We start from the raw sequence: 7,065 nt of genomic DNA on the forward strand, positions 1-7,065 counted from the left end.
TACTGATTTGATTCACAGCTATTGTAGTGCTGGCCCATGGCTAGCTCAGCTCAGAAACAGAACTAGAAGAGCCATAGACCAGAACATACTTTGATTCTTTTATTTTGTTGTATATATTCTAAATATTAAAGAAATGTGTTTGAACAAGTGCCCACAGAGGCGGTTGTGAGCTGGCACTTGTGGATGCTGGGACCCAAATTCAAGTCCTCTCCAAGAGCAGAACTCACTTTTTAAAAATATTGTAATTATATTTATGTACAGAAAACTTAGTGTACATTAAATCAAGTTTAGTGGCGAGTTCTTTAGCCTTTGCTTTTCCTGCTTGGCAATGCGAGCCACAGACTTAAGACCCAGGATGTTGCCTCCCCAGTGGCGGTGGATCTTGACCTATCTGTCATTATAATTGGTCCTAATAGCTTCCACCAGCTTAGCCAGAGCACCCTTGTCTTCTGAGTTAACCCATGTGAAGGCAACAGTGGTGCATGTCTTCCTGTGGACCAGGCGCCCCAGCCTGGCCTCTCCCTTGATAATGCAGTAGGGCACCCCATCTTTCAACACAGGACAGGCAGGAAAACCACCAGCTCAATGGGGTCTACATCATGGGCAATCACCACCAGCTGAGCCTTCTTGTTCTCCACCAAGGAGGTGACTGTATTGACTCCTGCTTGGAGGACAGGTGGTTTCTTAGTTGGGATGTCCCCTTTGCCAGCAGCTTTCTTCTCAGCACGGGCCAGCAGCCTTTGCTTCTTCTCTTGCTTTGTCTCTGGCCTGTACTTGTGGGCAAGCTTAAGCAGCTGGGTAGCTGTTTGCCTGTCCAGGGCCTGCGTGAACTGGTTATTGGCAGGAGGCACTTTGAGCCATTTCTAAAGGATGACCCTTTGCTGCGGCAGCCTGGAGCTATTTGGCAAAGCGTGTGAGATCTCTTTGGGGCTGGATGTTCTGTCCAATGCCTAAGTTCTTAGGCCTTTTTTCAAACAGAGGATTGACTTCCCTTTTGGCCTCCTGTTTCTTCACGACAGCAGGGGGCCGGGGCCACCTTCTTCCTTTTGGTCTTCTTTCTTTCCTTTGAGCATGTTCCTCCTCTGGAGGAAACAGAGAGAGAGAGAGAGAGAGAGAGAGAGAGAGAGAGAGAGAGAGAGAGAGAGAGAGAGAGAGAGAGAGAGAGAGAGAGAGAGAGAGAGAGAAACTAAGCAGCTGCGGAGATCCTGAGAGCTCACTCTTAACCACTGTGTTAACTCTCCAAACCCAGACATTTATCCCTGAAACTCTTCCAAGGACTAGTAATGTGGCTTTGAACATTATCTTCTTCTCTGTGGTTATCAACATCTTTGTGTTTGCTTAGTTGAGTGCTTAGTTTTGTTTTTAATACTTATTTTATTTTTTATGTATATGTTAGGGTGCCTGACTATATGTATGGATATACCATGTTCACACATGTGCCAGGGTAGGTCAGAAGAACATCATTCAAACATTCCATATGTCTGTGATTATCCTGGGACAATCGGTCATTCCATAAAAGTTAAACACCAGAGCAATCAAAGCTCTCTTGTTCCTGTTGTTTTCCTCTAACTATGGTGGGCATCTTTGAAATCCTGAGATGATTCTTGCTCCCTGAGATACTAACTGACCACACACAATGACACTTACACACATGAGAAATGAACTCATATGAAACTAGAATAAAATGCATTCTGCTTAATCCCAACTGAGATAAAAACACTTTTTAATTAAAGAAATTCTAGGTATATGAGACAAATCCTTCAGAACAGAAATAATTTTAAGAAAATGAGAAAAGCCATGATTTTTGTTGGCTTTTTTTTTAAGAAAAAAAAACTACTTCCCCTACACATTCCATTGTAGGGGATGAAACCTGGGCTTCCAGGGTCCTTGGAAAAGAGCCTGGGGTTGTGCTAAGTAACTGTAAACATCCTCATTACAGTTTTCCCTCCCTCTACTTCTCCCAGTTCCTCCCCACCCCCACTCACATCTAGCTCCATCCCTGTTTCTCATTATAAAACAAGCAGGCTTCTGAGAGTTAGTGACAAAATGAAGTAGGTCCTATAGCTGAAACAGCAGTGGGCACTGCCCCCCCAAACCAGAAACTATCTCCATAACCACTTGCAAATGTAAATTAAATTTTTTCTAAGAGAGTCTCACTGGGGAAAGAAACAACTTGTAAGGGTAGACTATATGTTCAATAGTAGATGGCCAACAGAAAACAAACTCAAATGTATTTTCGAAATTTCCTTGTTTTCACAAATGTGATAGGCATTGTGACTGTGTCCTTTGAAATCGCTGTGATGTTTACTCTTTTGTTATTTGTTTGTTTGTTTTTAACGTATTTGTTTTCTAGACAGGCTGTGTAGCTCTGGCTGTCCTGGAACTTGCTACGTAGAACAGGGTGCCTTTGAACTCAGAGATTCACCTTCTGCTGTCTCCAAAATGCTGGAAACACCCAGTTTCCTAAAGTAAGACATCCACCTTGGTTTGGTCATTGACTTAAGGTGGCCGAGAAAGGCCAGGCCAACCTCCGGAGTGAGAAATCAGATATAGGCATGATCTAGGGAATAACCTAGGAAAAAATGCTGATACCAGAAGAAGCTAGAAATAATCACCAGAAGGTAACTCCAAAGTCCAGCACATACAGTACATTCTGGAAGAAGGCCAGCATGGTAGGGCCAAAGGGCCAGACTCCAAAAAGGGAGATCTTAGGTTGTTTGCATGTTTTTAAAGACAGAGTTTCATAGTGCCAAAGCTGGGCTGTCATGTCCTTATCTTCACCTGAATGCTGGGATTGCAGGAAAAAGCCATCACACTTGTGTGTGTGTTGGGGGGGGGGGGTGTTGTCCTGGGATGGAACCCAGAACCTTATCCATGCTAGACAAGCACTGTACCATGGAGCCACAGCCACAGCAGAAAAGGAAAGTCCATCAACCCCCTCCTAGTCCAGCAAAGTGTAGCAAGTTGCTTTCTTCACTCTCTGCCGTTCAAGTTGGTCATTTACAAATCTGTTTGGCAAGCTTTGTAAGTGAAAGGGTCATGCTTTGGCTTGATGGGATTGCCTTCAACTTAACATTATCTGTATGTGAGCTGTGTTTATGTATGTATGGTTATGTACTTCATTGTGTGGGTGCATATGACCATCAAACACATGTAGACTTAAGAGGACCTTCAAGTGTCTTTATCCCTATGGCCTTCTGCCTAGCTGTCTTGAGGCAGGGGCTCTCCTCAGTTAACAGGAATGTCACCATTCCAGTACGGCTGGTGTATAGCTGGCGTATAGCAAATGAGCTCAGCCCTTTGACCTGCATCTAATGTTAATCACAAAATTCCAGGGTTTTGCATGGAAATGGGGGTGGAGGCGTTAAATGTTGGTCCTCCTGTTTGTATGATAAACACTTTTTCCTACCCCACCATCTCCCCTACCCCTCCATCTCCCCAGCCCCTGCTGGCATGTTTTAGTGTTGTTTTATTTTGCAGGACTTGGAAATAAGGCCTCTCAGATACCAGGCAAGTGTTCTAACACTGAGCTATATAGCCCCAGCCCTGGTGTTGATTTTCTGTTGGTGGGAATGGTTTTTTGTTTGTTTTGTTCTGTTTTTGTGTTTGTTTTGTTTTCTATGAGATCTGACCATGTACTCCAGGATGGCTTTAAACCTGGGATTTTCTGGCCTCTGCCTTATGAGTTTGAGGAATGAATACAGGCATGTGCCACCATGCTCAGTTCGAAGGCCATGTTTGATTCACATCTGTAGTCCAGAGCTTCTCACTGGATGCCTAAAAGAGAAATGGCTGGGGGCTGGAGAAATGGCTCAGTGGGTAAGAGCACTTGCTACTCTTCCACAGAACCTGAGTTCAGTTCTCAGCACTCCTGAGTCAGTGACCTCACAACCTCCTGGAACTCTTAACTCCAGGAGGACCCAACACCTCTGACTTCCACAGATACCTGCACTCATGTGGATGTACACACACAAAGGCACACACACATTATTAATGATTATAACAAACAAATATTTTTAAAGAAACCCCAGGCATAATAGTGCACACCTAATTCCATAGCTCCAGAGGCAGAAACAAATGGATCGCTGCCAGTATAAAGCCAGTTTGATCTACAAAGCAAGCTTCAGGCAGGCTGACGCTACACACTGAGACCCTGTTTCAAAAGAACCGCAACAACACGATTATAAAAGAAATGACTGAGCAGGGAATTCAGACTCTCCTTGGTGTCTGCCACTCGGAGGAAAGTGAAGCCAGACAGACAAACCCCTTTGGATGGGAATAGTTAGAGATTTTTCAAGGAAGCCTGTTTTCGCGATTCTCTCAGTGGCTCTGTGCTGTGCAGGTAGCTGAAAATATGAAATGTAGGCTAGAGGGGACCCCTTAGCATTTCCTAGAACAAAATAAATTGTGCTGCCTCCCTCCTGTTTCCCTCCAGGTCAGAGATGAGATCTCCCCTCACAGCATCAAAACCATCCAAACTCTCACTACTTAGTTTTATGAGCTATTGTTAGCCAGTAAGGGGTTTACAAGTTTTTGGTTTTTTGTTGTTGCTTTTTGGTTTTGGTTATGTGTGTGTGTGTGTGTGTTTGGGTTTGTTTGTTTGTTTTTGAGAGGAAGACCTACAATGGTGCATTGGCTGACCTCAAACTAACAATCTTTCTGCTTAGTGTCCCAAGTGCTGGAATTAAAGGCACCACACCTCCAACACTGACCTGACTTTTGTTCCCCCCCCAAGGAAATTTCAGTTCTCTAAAAAATTTTTTTCAACTGATTAAATCAGGCCCTGTCCAGAAATGAAAAACTTTTCTTACTGTCCAACACCCTGGTCATTAGTATGACTGATGAACTATATTTGTAACACCCATATCTGTTTTCATAGTTATCTTTTAATTTTTAATCTTAGGGACTAGAGACATGACTTAGATGTTAAGTAGACTTTTGCAAGGGCCAGAGTTCCATCCCCAGAACCACACTGGGCAGCTAACAACTGCCAGTAATTCTATCTCAGGGTGGCCCCTATCAGCACTGTACTCTATGCACAAACCTATGCCCAGACATATTCATGTACAGTGAGGGTCAGAGAACAACTTTTGGGAGTTCTACCCTGATAAAACAAAATGAAGTATCAGGTCTTAGTCAGGATTCTCTAGAGTCCTAGAACTTATGGAATGTCTCTCTATATTGAGGGGATTTATTGTGATGATTTACAGTCTGTAGCCCAACTACCCCAACAAGGGGCAGCTGTGAATGGGAAGTCCAAGAGTCTAGTAGTTGCTCAGTTCCACAGGGCTAGTTGTTTCAGCTGGTACAAGGTCTCATGTAATTCAAGCTGGTATCAAATTTGCAAAAAAACCAAGAATGGCCTTGAATTTGACATTAGCCCTGCCTAAGGGATTAAACACATGCACCACACCTAACTTGTTTGGCTCTCTGTTTCTTCCTTTCCTCTTTTACTGTTGCTGTTTCCCTCCTTCCTTCTGACACAGGGTCTCACTACTATATATAGCCAAGGCTGGCCTTGGAACTCATAATCTTCTTGCCTTTAGGATTATAGATACGGACCGCCGTGCTCAGTTTCAAGACAGCACTGGCTTTAGTAACAGGAAGCACAGCATAGCTGTCCTACAAGCTTCTTGTTGCTTATCTTGCCTGAGCTCTCAACACATACTCCCTTCCCTACTTCTGCTCCATGCATTCATCCACCTTGCTTGCCCTTTGACAAGCCTCTTCTTTGTTTTGTTTTGCTTTGTTTTGTTATTTCTCCTCAGGATATCAGCCTGGGTCTCCATGAGACCCATTTCCTGCAAGATCCTTTCTAGATCTTCAATTTGATTTTGTTTCTCTACCTCCAAATGCTGGGGTTATGAGGATGTTCCACCACTTCATGTTATTAAACTTCTTTCTGTATCTTGTGCCTTCTAGGGGAAAAGGATTGTGCATTGTCCACTCTTTATGTCACCATGCTCCAGAGAGCCCAATATATAGGCAATCAGAGTATTTGTTAAATTTATAGAACCCATCATAACATACCTATAACTGGTTATACTTCGCAAAGTCTTCTTTGAAAAATGACTGCTTTTAAATTTCATGTGCATTGGCATTTTGCCTTCATGTATGTCTGTCAGGCTATCGGATTCCCTGGAACTGGCATTGTGCACAGTTGTGAGCTGCCACGTGAGTACCAAGTCCCGGGAAAAGCAGTGCCCTTAACCACTGAGTCATCTCTCCAGCCCTGCTTTATCTAAGGCTCATTTTTTAAAAAGTATGTTCAATGTGTCATATGAATACAAATGCCCTTGGTGGGAAGAGACATCACAAACAGTTATGAACCACTTGGCTGTGGGTGCTGAGAACCAAAACTGGATTCTCTTCAATACCAATATATGTTCTTAACCACTGAGCCATCTCTTCAGCCCCAAAAGTGGTTTGGCAAGCTCCTTATGGACAGTTTTAAGAGCAATATTACACAGAGAGAACAGGGGAGCCTCTCTATGTAAATCTAGCTGTCCTGGAACTCACTAGACAAGGCTGGCTTTGAACTCAGAGAGATAATCCCAATTCACAAGTATTCATAATACCAATGTGCCTCCTGTCTCTCAAAACCTTATTTCCAGCTGGAAGTGATGCTAGAGCCTTTAATCCTAGAGACAGGGTTTCTCTGTGTCTCCTTGGCTGGCCTGGATCTCACTTTGCTGCCAGAGGGCTGAGATTAAAGGTGTTATCCGACATGCCTGGCTCAGAGTCTCAGAGTGTGATTGAGGCTAGCTTGGGACTCATGATCCCCCTGGTTCAGTCCCCTCACTGTTAGGATTATAAGCATGTACCACCATACCTGGTAGTCATTATTTTGGTTTTGTTAATTGTTGCTGTTTTGAGACAAGATCTCACTATATATCTCTGGTGGTTCTGAACTCCCTTTGTACATCAGACTGGCTTAAAACCAACACAGATCTGCCTGACAGCATCCTCCACAATGCTAGGATTAAAGGTGTACACCACTACCACCAGCTTAGTACTGATATTTTTTATTCTAAGATTGTGTGACTTTTCCTTTACATCTAATTC

General features: G+C 43.5%; 1 pseudogene across 1 annotated transcript; it reads right to left on the reverse strand.

Moving 5' to 3' along the window:
• Nucleotides 1–223: 223 nt before the first annotated feature.
• On the reverse strand, nucleotides 224–6,729 carry LOC308415053 (large ribosomal subunit protein eL8-like; annotated as a pseudogene). The gene is made up of 2 exons: nucleotides 6,689–6,729; nucleotides 224–1,082 (listed from the first exon to the last, which is right to left on the reverse strand). The product of its transcript is annotated as a large ribosomal subunit protein eL8-like (transcript).
• Between the last annotated feature and the right edge of the window lie 336 nt (nucleotides 6,730–7,065).

The sequence above is a fragment of the Micromys minutus genome (genome assembly GCF_963924665.1).
Source record: "Micromys minutus genome assembly, chromosome: X".
Classification (NCBI taxonomy): domain Eukaryota; kingdom Metazoa; phylum Chordata; class Mammalia; order Rodentia; family Muridae; genus Micromys; species Micromys minutus.